Genomic DNA, 11,836 nt, shown 5'->3' with positions numbered 1-11,836 from the left:
TAATGGTAAATTTTGTTTTGGAGAGGAAAAAGTACCTGGTTGACATTCAGTTTTGTGCTTGAGTATTATTTTCAACTCTCTGATTTGGGGGACATACATATCCATGAAATTATCATTCTTTTATGTTTTTAGAAATATCAGATTAAATAACTAATATATCACCTGCTTGGAGGTTAATCTGAACCTTAAGTTTCAAGCTTAGTACAAATAATGAATCCAGTTCTGAGTTTAAGCCAGTAGTGATATCTGACACTATAAAAGACATTCTCTGTCTTGGCTACTACTGAAAAAGCTAAATAAAACTCTGTGAATAAAGAAACCCAAAGAACTCTTCTACACGTAATGAGCCCAGGAAATATAGGAAATATATTTATCTAGATATTAAGATTTTCTCTGAGGACAAGTGTCAGCTATTCTGATATGAATAACAACTATTTCATTCAATCACCCAGACTCTCAAAGTTTTATATGAAGTCTAGTCATAATAGGTTTTGTCAGTGCTTTTCATTCAATTAAGTGTTGTCCTCAACCTTAACCAGTTCTATAGCTTTCCCCTACATACCTGATTTGTGTATAGCTGTAGTCGACTGATTTTTTGATGTGTCATATCATTTGGAATCTAGTTATTTATGTCTGTCATTCCCACTATAAATGACAAGCGTTCATTTTGTTTTATGGAAGAACCTCCAAGCCTGGAATATTAACATAGTCAGGAAATGTTTTTAAAGGAAGGGGAATTTCAATAATATGACAAAATGCAAATGCATTTCCTTCCTAGAGCCTCCCACTCCAACACACACACATTTTACCCGTTCTAAACCCAGTGTTCATTCCTGATTAGGATGTTAAGCAGTCTGTTATAAAACCAGCTCTTTAGTCTTTTCCCTTGAAAGGTGTTCTTTTTTTAAACTTGCATTCAGGTTGCACCTGGCTTTGTTTACTCAGTTATTCTCACTTATGTTTGCCCAGGCCGATAGCACTTCTCAAAGTGGTGAAGATGGCTTTTACAGGGGCTGCTGAAATTAGAATGGCGGAGCTGGAGACCACAGGCATTTTGAAAGCAGGGCTCTGTGGCAGGTGAAAATGTGATTCTGAGAGGTGTGACAGCAATTTTGAAGCTATGATGTATAATCATTTTCCCCCCCAAGTGACCATGCATGCCTGCTCTTTCTCCAGTTATTTACATTTTCTCAGAATATTGCCATTTAAAAAAAAAAAAAAACGGGAAGAAAAACAGCACCACGGGTTCTGTCATATTGAATTGGATTTTAAAAGTGACTAGAGCAAAGATACAGTGGTGATAAATGTGCTGGGAAGAAGGCTAGCTGCTTTTCTCCATAGATTCACAGGATTTTCAGTTGCAGGGTGTTAAAGAGGTTCATTGTTTGCTTTGGGGAGGCCGAATATCCAAACAGAATCAGAGCAGATTGTGCAGATTTTAGAAGCATTTAGACATTGACCTCAGGCTGGTGAAGAATTCTGTGTTCTCTCAGGCCCAATAGTCCTATGCAGCCCCTTTTTTCTCATAATCACCTCCCGCTGAATATTGGAGGAGGGAACTACCTAGGTCTTCCTATTTCCTTTTTGCTAGAGACCCCGTGTGATTAGAGTATAGGTAGGGAAAAAAATGAAGCAAATATCTTCTACAGTATAATTATCGGTAGTAAATACTATAATGATATTAATGATAGCAATCATTTGAGTTAAGCATAGCCAAGCTCTCTGCTGAGAGATTGATTTACACCTTCACTGAATTAATAGAACCTTATGAAGTTATTATCATTATCACCATATTTCAGTTGAGAAAATGACTCTCTGCCAGGTTAAAGAGTTGCCTGAGGCCATATTGCAAGTTAACGGCCATGCCCAAGTTGAACACTGCACTCTAACTTTGACGTTGGCTTTGTTATGGGCAAGCATTCACTTGATACTCTGTCCATGGTGTCACAACCCTATTTAACCTAAGACTTTTGAAGTATGGATGTCATAAGTTGTGAGTAGTATATATTGAGATTTATTAAAAGTTTTGGAACCAGTGGAAGCCTCTGGAATTGGAGTTACTGGTCATGAAAGTCAAAATGAAGCAAAAATATACAGCCGTAAATAGTCTCAGGGCCCGTTTTTAAGATAATTGTTTTGTAAAAGAAATGAACACTGACCAAGTGGTTACCAAAATTATGTGATTACTATTATAAATATAATGAAGAATGTAGAAGGCTGGGACTGTTTATACTAGGAGATCCTAATCTCATACCCACACACTTATATACAATATACACATATACATACATAGATGTGTGTGTATATATATATATGTACACACACACACACACACACACACACACACACATACATACATACATGTATATACATAGTTTTTTTTTCCTAGAAGACCCTGCTTCTCATTCTAGAAGTGAAAAATATACTTCATTTCTCCACTTCCTTTGCAATTAGAAAAAGGACATGTAACCAGTGCTGGCCAGTTGGAGCTGTGGAGATGCTTCTGGGAAATGTTTTACATCCTGATTGAGAAAAACATGGAGGGAAATGCCTCCCCCTTCAGTGGAAGCTAAGGATCTCCCCGTGATGCCTGGTGCTGCTGGAGCTATCTTAGAAACATAAGGAGAGAGCAGAAAGATGGAAGGAATCTAGGAACCTGATGAGATTACTAAACACCTGAGTTAACCCTGGAACTCTCTATCTCCAGATGGCTTGTTATGTGAGGAGATACATTTCTTTTTGTTTAAACCATTTAAATTACAGTGTTCTCTTGCTTGCAGCTGAAAACTTCCTGAATGGTAAGGAGGCTTCCCTGAAGAAGAGGCGTTAGTGTTGGCATATAAAGGATGAGTAGTTGCTGGCTAAGTGAAGAAGAGGTAAGAAGAGCTGAAGGCAATGGGACTAGTAGAACAAAAGGCCCCAAGGTTGAAGTGGTTTGTCAGATTTGTAAAATGGAAATTAGAACAGTATGGAATGGAGTTAAAAAAAAAAAAAGAGAGGGAAAGCGTTACGTGATGAAGCTAGAGAAGTAAGCAGAGGCCAGACCATGCAAGGATTGTAGACCATGGCGAAGGGACTGCACTTGATGCTAAGAGTGAGAAGTTTTAAAAATGTTTTGAGCAGGAGAGTGGTCTAATCAGGTATGCATTATGGCTTGGAGTAAGCAGAAGCATTGCTGGAGGCGAAGGAAAGCAAGGAACACTAGAAAAGAGAAAATAAAGGAGAGTGCTTTGAAGGGTGGCTGCTCAGTTAGCCAGGAGAGCGAGCAAGCATGGATTTGTAGATAATGTCAAAGGAAAATCACGTCTGCCCAGGCTGGGGCGGGCATGGGATCTGCAGCTCTACTCATGGACTTTCCCTTCATCCCCGACCTCAGCTCTACAGGCACAAATGTGTGGCCATGTAGATCTTCAGAACACTGACCCAGTCTACCTTATTCTTCTCCCCAACTCTCCAAAACCCTGCTTTGTTTTAGAAAATGTGGTAATGAAGACTCGGAGAAGGCAAATACCCAACGTCTCACATGAACTAGAGATATATCTGGATCCGGAACCCTGGTCTCTTGACTCCCAGTCAAGAGATCTTTCCAAATGGCTATCTTTCCCAGACATAGTTCCTAGAATATTGGTAAGATTAGAGTGGAATCCTCCAGAGTGTTTTTGGTTTATAAATACGCAGCATTGCTCTATTAATTATTGTTTACTGAGTAGCTGCAGCATTCACTTTATTTTTTTTCTATCATGGACTTCCTGCTACTGATCAGAGGACAAAAATAGAATGTGAGATAAGGAACATAAAAGTGATGGGGGAAGAATATTGGCAAAGGTCAGAAACTGATGACTTTCACCGCCCAAGGGCTAGGTATATAAGGTGAATGTAAGCTGGCTGGGAAGAAACTGGGTGACCTGTATCTCCAAAAGAGCAGCTAGCAGTCATCATTGATCCATTGTTGTCCTTTGGAACTGTGGTTGCTAGGTTGCCGGATCATTTCATTTATCAAGAGAAACTGGAAGTTTGGATTTGCATATGAAATGGTATTTAATGTTTTTAAATGTTTGCTTCAATTGGAATTTAATATGTTCATACAGCGCGCTTTAAAATCTTTTAAAGAACATTGTAGGCAATAACAACAAAAATCTTAATTTGTATTTCTGGATTAGAAGTAATTTAAAAGATTTTTTAAGTCATATGCCTTTTAAAAAAAAATTTTTTTTTAGGCGAGGCAACCTTTGGGTTGACCTCACCGATTGCAAGGACCTTGTCATCTTATAATCTCTTATTTTTTATTTTTTACGCCTACAGCACTTGGTTTTCTTAGGTGGTCTCCCATACAAGTATCAACCAGGCCCGACCCTGCTTAGCTTTCAAGATCAGATGGGATCAGGCTTGTTCAGGATGGCATGGCCATAGACTTCATATGCCTTTTTTTTTTTTTTTTTTTAAATGTATAATCATTTGTAGATCATATGTGAAAAATTACTAATATGTAAATTATTAAATCTTCATAGACAGCCAAAGAAAGTTAGATGTATTAGTTTCCTGAGGATGTTGTTAATAAGTTACATCAGACTTAGTAACTTTTGTTTTTTGTTTGTTTTTTATATAAGGTGACACATTTACAGGTTCCATGATTAGGACATGATTATTGGGGGGGGGGGCGGGGGAGGGAAGGGAAGCCATTTTTCAGCCTATCCTACAAGGATTTTATATTCTCTTACATATTAAGAAGGTTTTGTGTCTTTAGTATCTCAAGTAGTAACATACTTAGGATGCTATTTGGGTATAAATCCACATTTCAAAAAATTCTTAATGATTTTGGTATATTTTACTAATTTCTTAGCAGAATGTATCAGAATTTTACTGCTTCTACCACATGTGGCAGGTAAAGAAGCTCAATAGAAGTGGCAGTTCTGCCATTTTCTTGATGTTTGCATCATTAATATCTTCAGTCACTGGTTGCTTTGCAAGGATTTCCTCATGCCACTGTTCATTCTTAAAAAGTTTAGTTTAGCTAAAATTGGATAAGGTCATCTGTAAATTCACTTAACCCGATCCAGGTTGCCTGGATACCATGTGTGGCTTAAAGCCTCTGACATATAGGACAGGATGACTGTGCTAATGTCAATCCAAGTACTAAATATCAGTAAAACTCGATTTTTTAATTTAGATACACCTGGGTCTTAGACTGGGTTCCCTAGAAGAGTATTGTTAGTAAGTGATAGACTGGGGAGGTGCTCTGAAGAGAAAGCTATAAGTGACTGAGGGAAGCAGGATTGTCAAAGAGAAGAAATTGACAAGGACCCTATTCCAGGAGGCTAGCCTCAGCCTGGTCTTAAGGGAGCTTTGGAGTATAAACTGTATCACAGTGGTTGTCTCACCTACAGTTAAGGAAGTCTGGAGAATTATCCCTCAACATCAGTAATTTATTATGACACCCACCCCCAGGAGGAGCCTAAACTCCCAGACATCCTCTTGGCCAGATGGTTCCTTTCCTGTCAATCAAAGGCAATCCTCTCCGTAAATAGTGTAGGTGGGAACTGTTAAGAGCCATTAGCAGCTAGCTACAACAGTTAGAAGACAGGTGTACCAGCTAGGTTAAAAGAAATCTGGATGGGACACCTTCAGCATTTATTGCAATAGCCCACTTTGAAGACTTTTGGTTTAAAGCAGGGCTTGTCAACTTTAGCACTATCGATATTATTGACCAGATAATTCTTTATTGTTGGGGGCTGTCTTATGCATAGTAGAGTGTTTAGCAGTATCCTGGCCTCTAACCACTAGAGGCCCACTAGTAACTACATCACCCTCACTGCTGTAATACCAGACATAGCTCCAGTGTGGGGAAGATAAATGTCCTACTAACACAGACCTGTACACATCAATATGGAAAGGAAGGAAATGGGTTCATTATTGAATTAACACAATGGTTTCCATGCATGTAGGTAGCCTGTAGGAGACTACAAAGTCAAAGTCACAAAATTTATACAGCAAAGCAAGTACAAAATTCTCTTGAGAATTAAAGTAGTTATTTGTTCATTGTCCTCTGACTGAATAATGAAACATCTTAACTCCCCCAAAAGACAGCTTGACTCATAGATGGTTACATCTTGAGATGGGCTCCTTTGTGAACTCCATTAATATGATTTTACATTTCAAGGGATTCTGAGCCTGTGGCATTGGAGACAACTCTATACTGTGGATGGGGATTTTTCTATCCATGGAGAAATCTGTTTACAATACAAGTGTTAGAGAATTTACATTCCCCTATGTCTTCTAGGTGACTTTCATGAGGGGAAGAAGGAGCAGCTTCTTTCTTCCCCTTTATAAGCAAAAAGAAAAAATTATTTAAAACAAATTTCCAGTACACCAAATATGAGATTGTCAAATGTCCCCTGAGGGGACAAAATAGATCCTGCTTGAAAACCATTGGCCTAGAGCAAAGGGTGACAAAGTTAGCAGCCAGGCGGCAACATGAAGTCAAACAGAACCTTGGAGAAAGCTGTGGGAAGATAAACAAGCTTTGCTTATAACACAGTTTTTTCTTGGATTTAAGTTAGCTAAGCACAGAGGGCATTGGACTAAAGTGGCTCTAAAGCCATGATAGCCACATAAACAAATCAAAATTTGAGCCTGTAAATGTCTCAACATTACAAAATTGAAACTTAAGGTCAACCAATCACAAATAGCCATCTAGGCTTTGAGCAAGAGCTGTCAATCATTTCCTTACTTTGCTTTTGCCTTTTATCTCTATAGGTTTCTCCCAGGGCCCCTGAGGTTAGGGTGCCCCTAACCACTCCTGATTTGGTGCTGCCTGATTTGAATCAATTTTTGCTCCAATAAACTCTTTTTGAATATATCTCAGTTTCTTTTAACAGTTCAAAACTGTTCTTGGTATTGGGCTCATTTGGTTGCTATTAAATTCTATTATTATTATTATTACTACTATTATTATTACTACTGAGGCCCAATATTAAAAGAGGAGTGAATTGTAATAAAGAAGTGAAAGTTTCATACATCTTCTCCAGTGCCTGGTTTCCAAACTAGATAAAGAGGATGAGGGAGATTATTTTCTCCTGGCTGAATTGCTTCCTTTACTAATTATCTTTCACTGTTCTCTTTGTTTCTTAGAAAATTGCTTTTGAATACCTGACTGACCTTCCCTTTAAAAAAAAAAAAATGCCATTTTATGGCTGTTTGATAGAAATCTAGTTTCCTGTATCTGATGTGTAATATATAAGACCTAGTTTCCTTTATCTGCTGTACAATATATTAATAACTTAGGTTCTTAATATATTGTTCTCTGGCACAATGCCAAATCTAAATGTGGCCCCCAAAACTAGTAAATCTAGAGTGGTTGGCAATGTCCCCACCGTTATGTCTTAATTAGGGGTGCTGTAAGTCATGGGATGTCACAGACAGCCCAGAAAGGGAAAATCATAGCCTTTATTCTGATCATTATAAGACATGGCTTATGAAGATAATAAGAGGAAAGTGAAGTTAGAAGGAAATTAGAAAAGACACGGTGATATTGGGCGGTGAAGCTGCATATATTCTTCCTGGATGCCCCTTGCTTGGTGCCTGGGCGTTTTCTTCCCCCATTAAAATCTTCTGAGATAGAGTTTAGTTCCTGTCTTCACTTGTGCAACATTAAGGTGTCATTAACTTAGAAGATGAGGCCTCGGTATAGGTACTTCGTACAAATTGATGAAATAGCTGAATATTTAAATGGCATCTGTACACGCACCTCACTTTTAGAATCCTCGGTTTGTGTCTGGACGGTCTGCTCCATGTACTTGTCACTATTTCAAAGCAAGTAGGAAAATATCAAGTTTTAGTTCAAGCAGTGATATCGGAGGTGTGTGTGGAACAGAGGCAACAACTAGTCAAGATATAGGCGACGATGTATAAGCTAAATAGGCTTCCCAGTTATAGCGAGGGAGGGTGTTTGTAGCCTATGTAATCTGCTTATTTCTCTTCCTAGTTTCTACTTTGTGCTTCAGTAAAAATGTAGGCATTATCTAGGGCATACCTTTCCATCTTATGCCTTGTATTCTGTCTCAATGGCAGCTATTTTAAAATTCTGTAAACTATAGGTATCTAATAGGCATGCACGTTCTGTCTGACCTGGTAGACATTCATTTGTCCTGCTTCCCTTCTTCTCAGTGAGGGATAAATGAAAAAACAAACATCTTTGCCTACATTTTGTAATTCATTTCAAGATTTTTTTTTCTTTATATAAAGGTATGCGTCTGTAGCTTTCCCTTTGCACATGTTATAACTTCTGGTTCCTTCATGACTTGAATAAAATTTTTAACACATGTTCATTTATATCTCTATATAAAAACCCTGAAAATTGTCATTTAATAATAGATTTACTTCATTTAGGCTCTGGAGTGCTGGGCGTAATGTTCTATAGTTCATCAAAACTAGGGTTATGCTAGAACCTAGATATTTGTGTCATATAGATAGAATCAGAAATTAGGTTTTATCGTCCCAGATCTCCTCATTATGTTTAGATGTAGCTGGTTGCCTCTCTATCACTGAAAATATTCCGTTTTGCTCAAACAACTGGTATGGGCACCGTTTTCTTCTTATACTCGTCTTAGAAATAATGAAATAACAAATTTCCTATAAATAGGAGAGAAATCACAAATACTGTCCCATTGCTTTGACAGTTTAAAAGACTTCAGGGCTTAAAATATTGGTTGAAAGATCTGGGTTTTCATGATCTGATAACAGTCTGTTCCCTGGGATTTACTTACTTGAATGGTTTCCATTTTACAGCACGGATGAAACCACCAACTATTGAATAATAAATTTATCAGCTTAGAAGTTTGGCATAAAGGAAAGCTATAGGTAGCAATACCAAAATAAGTAATTTAAATCTAATGTCTCCTTGATTGACAGAGCCATTTTTATTCCTGAGCATATGGCGGAATCGGTTAAATCTATGAAAATCAGAAATGCCATTCTAGCCTCTCACTTTGCTACTGCAAAGCTCTCCTTCACTAAAGAATCACTCCTGAAGAAATATATCTTCTTTGCAGGACCATTATCTTTCTTGGTGAGATATGATCATATTAAAGTTGATTGTTATGTGAAATTACTCGTAGTAGATTGAGAGATAAAATAAATGACTTTACTTCAAACTAACAAGATGTAAAATCAGAGATGTGGGAGAGCGATGGGTATAAACCATATACCTTGTTTTTAATACATAAAGATCACAAACACCTGGGAGATGTCTCGTATTCAGGTGGAAAGTAAAAGTGCAATATGTTGAGAAGTATCTGGAGGCCTTATTGCATTTATTTGTGGAAGGGTGAGGTGCTGTTAACACAAATACTAGTATATTCCCAGAGTTTCCAAGCAAACATATGTGGTTTCACATATGAAACATTTTCCACATCTTGAGATACTCTTGCCTTGATAAATAATAATAATGAAGAGAATCTTGTACTGAAACATGCACAACTTTTGTAAATATATTTTTTTAATATTTGGTTTACATTCCATACCTGGGTTGAAAATGAAATTTTAATCCCATTCGGTCAGAATACAAGTAGAGACTTGAGTTATTCTGAATTCTCTCTTGCCTTTCCAGCTTTCAAATTGTCAAATGACTTTATTGTCTACCATTATGAATATTCCATTGCCGGTTTGTACAGTGGATTGATCCTTGCTTCAAGGTGCCGTGATAAACTTGAGGGCCTGAGAAGGTCTGAATAAAGTCAAATCAGAGGATAGTTGCCTGTTAATTTTAATCTACTACCAAGGAGGGATAACAGGGAAGATAAGTCCCGACAAACTAAGCCCTCTATTGATTCCTTACTTTGATAGATTGAGCACCTTATGTGACAAATATTAATAAGAACTTAGTATTCATTGGTGAATGTCCAAAGTCTGATATTGTTTTTGTAGTTGAAGGTTAATGGGGAAGTCAAAGATTAAACAATAAATCACTATTTACTTCACATCAGTACCCACTCGGGCACTGAGAAAACTCTTAACCAATTGGTTCAGAGTCCTTTCTCAAAACGTATTTTTTCCCATATTTCTCATGGAGTAAGCCTGGTGTTAGAAGGCATAATTTTAGTAATTTTCCCCTTCATCGTGCTAATAGAACCACTGGTGATTAATGACAAGGATGAAGGGACAATCATTAGGAAAGGAGAGGTGGAATAGTGAACGGGAGTTGGGAGAAACTAAAACACTGAGGAGAAAATTGTATAAAAAGATTCATAACCTGCAACGTGGCTCTTCTTGACTTCACCGTTTTAAAGAAATAGGGAGTTGAACTCTCTTAATGCTGTCATGAAAATCAATAGTGATTATACCATTATCTTAAAGTATTCCCAATAAAAGGAAGAAGCATTTCTACTGAAAGGAATTACAGCAGGCTTTAGGCTGCTCTTAGAAATTCAGGAGAATAAGCATTGTTTTGTTCCCTGCTAACAGTGGAGTTCTCCAGCAGTGACGTTAGTTTCATTACAGAACAACACCCAAGATGAACCCGCTTCCCTGTGTGCTCCTCTTTTGTTGACCAATCAAGTTGATGGCACAGTGAAATGGAAGTTTTCTAAATTGAGGACATTGACATTCATCCTTTTAGAAGGCTCATTGGCAAGATAATATTTACTGCTCTTATATAGGTGTAGTTCTGGAATAATTTTTCTCCTTTAATGCTGTCATATAAATCAGCCTTAATGCTCCATTAAAATAAATGAACATTTGCTAATGATACCAACACATGCCTCTTTCCTGAATGGCAATCGGGGCTGGAAACATGGAGCTATTCTATGTCCAGTGGAATGTGTCCATGGAGACTGGATTGGTCACTGTCACAGACCAGCTAATCAAACTTTGCTCAAACAGAAATCTCAGTCTCTTAATCAGCAACTCTCTCCAGCAGTTCCCAGTGCCTGCAATCAACCTGGTAATCGCTTCACCTGGAATTATTTTGTTGGCACTGGCAAGTTGAGGTGTGCTGCATTTTACAAAGCTTGATGAATTTCAGAGAAAATTGTTTTTGCATCATTGACAGGAAACTTAACCCTAAGAACAGGTTCCTATGATTTTTTTTTTTCTGTGTGGGGTTCAACCTTATGAGATAGAGTTTACCTCAATTTTTCAGAAGAGGAAATTAAGTTTAAGAGAAGTTATCTTATCCAAGTCACATGGCCGTTATACTTCACAATCGAAATTCAAGCCAATTTTGTTTTCCACCAAAGCATATACTTTTAACCAATTCTATAGTCTGTGCTCATCACTCACAGAATGGAGTTGAGATTGCTGGGCTTGTGTGGCATCAACGTCCTAGGTTGAGAGAAAATTCTAAAACCTCACATCTGTGCTTTTGCAGCTATTTATAATTATTTATTTACATAACTTGTTTATATAGCTTGATAGTATGAGACTGTCCTAGCAGATTGACCTCTCCCCCATCCCACTCCCCGGCCAGCATTTCCACTTAGTCCTGGTGATCTTTCTGTTTCCTGGTCTCTTCTCCTATGCCTCTGTGTTTTTCCCATCCTCCCAGCATCTACCCTGTGGTCAGTGTTACTTTTTGTTTAATTTAAAATATATTTTTTTCTCCCTCTGGCCTGGCAGGATCATGAGTTTCCTTCTAAACAAGAGTAAGTAAAATGAGTAAAATACATTTGGTTGCAAATTGTACTTTTCCCTTTTTCGAAGAGTATCCAATCATCTACTGAATATCAAGCTTTATCAAGATTATGAAATCTGATGGGTATCTGGAGAGCTAATGTTTGAAAGGGAATAACATTAAACAGAATAGCATATGCTAGACCTTCTTATAAAGAAACTAACAAACAGC

General features: G+C 37.7%; 1 pseudogene; it reads right to left on the bottom strand.

Moving 5' to 3' along the window:
- Positions 1 to 4,293: 4,293 nt before the first annotated feature.
- LOC120581802 (uncharacterized) lies at positions 4,294 to 4,412 on the bottom strand (annotated as a pseudogene).
- Between the last annotated feature and the right edge of the window lie 7,424 nt (positions 4,413 to 11,836).

This window comes from Pteropus medius, unplaced genomic scaffold (genome assembly GCF_902729225.1).
Source record: "Pteropus medius unplaced genomic scaffold, Ma_sr-lr_union100, whole genome shotgun sequence".
NCBI classification, from domain to species: domain Eukaryota; kingdom Metazoa; phylum Chordata; class Mammalia; order Chiroptera; family Pteropodidae; genus Pteropus; species Pteropus medius.
This window is presented reverse-complemented; position numbering and strand designations above follow the sequence as displayed.